We start from the raw sequence: 1,173 nt of genomic DNA, 5'->3' as shown, positions 1-1,173 counted from the left end.
TGTTACAAAGGCAAGAAGTGGCTGGCTTACAAGCTTTCAAGAGGGATCCTAGCTCCAGAGGATGTGGTGGAAGATAGAATCTCCACTGAGTAGTATCCAATCTGTCTAGGCGGGGCTGATGAAAGGAAATGTGGATAGTTCTCTTGTGATACAATAGTGATATAAAGGGCAAAAATGAGTAGTTAAGTTTCCTTGTTCAGAAAACATATTTATGTTCATATAATCGCATGTTCATATTGAGAAAGCATTGCACATGACACAGTATTATATAACCTGAATATGACAAGGTTCTCAGATCAAATAGTAAAGAACAAATCCACAAACCCTCTTGCAGTCACAATATTAATCTTTGTCATTAAATTATAAACTTAGTTGTAAGAGTTGGCAGTCACTATTGACAGGTCTTGGAGTTCTTGCCAATCATCTGTAAGTGGGAATCCTGGGGTGACATTGTGGCATAATGCACTGAACCACAGGTCATTTGAATCACAAGGTTCAAACTCACCAGCCGCTCCATGGAAACCCTATGCAGAGTCACTATGAGTTGGAAACGACTCTACAGCACTTAACAAAAACAACAATTGACAGATCCTGAAATTCTTGCCAATGATTTGTAAGTGGGAATTTGCTAGAGGATCCAGAAAACTTTCTTTTTGATAAACTACTCACACATCTCTGGCACTCCACATTTTCCTCCTCATCAAGCTTGAATAAGGACATGATGCTGGAGCAGCAGCAACTATTTTGTGGTCATCAGGAAAAGGAAAGGAAATTGTCAGAGATTCTGTTCCAGGCATCATTCAATTGCTCCAACAAGTATACTCACCCACAACCAGACATCTCACTATGAGAGGAAAATAAACTCTTATTTGCTTAAGGCACTAGTAGTCAGGTATTTTGTAGGTTGCAACTAAAACAGTAAGTGATCAAGGAAAATGTCTAAACCATAGTCTCAAAAGTGTCCAGATAAGAGAGAGATCAGAGAAAAGCAACTTTAATTTCATTATAATAAATGTATACTCTTACATAATCAAATTTCCAAATCATAATTTCCTGCTTCAAAAAAGATCAAATATCATTCAGGTTTAATTGATCTTAATATGAATGACAAATAGAAAAGCTTTTATGAAGATAGACAATCATTCTGATTTTTCTAAACAATCATTCTGATTT

This window comes from Chrysochloris asiatica, unplaced genomic scaffold (assembly GCF_000296735.1).
Source record: "Chrysochloris asiatica unplaced genomic scaffold, ChrAsi1.0 scaffold00065, whole genome shotgun sequence".
Lineage (NCBI taxonomy): Eukaryota > Metazoa > Chordata > Mammalia > Afrosoricida > Chrysochloridae > Chrysochloris > Chrysochloris asiatica.
The sequence above is the reverse complement of the archived record's forward strand: the minus strand, read 5'-3'. Positions refer to the sequence as shown.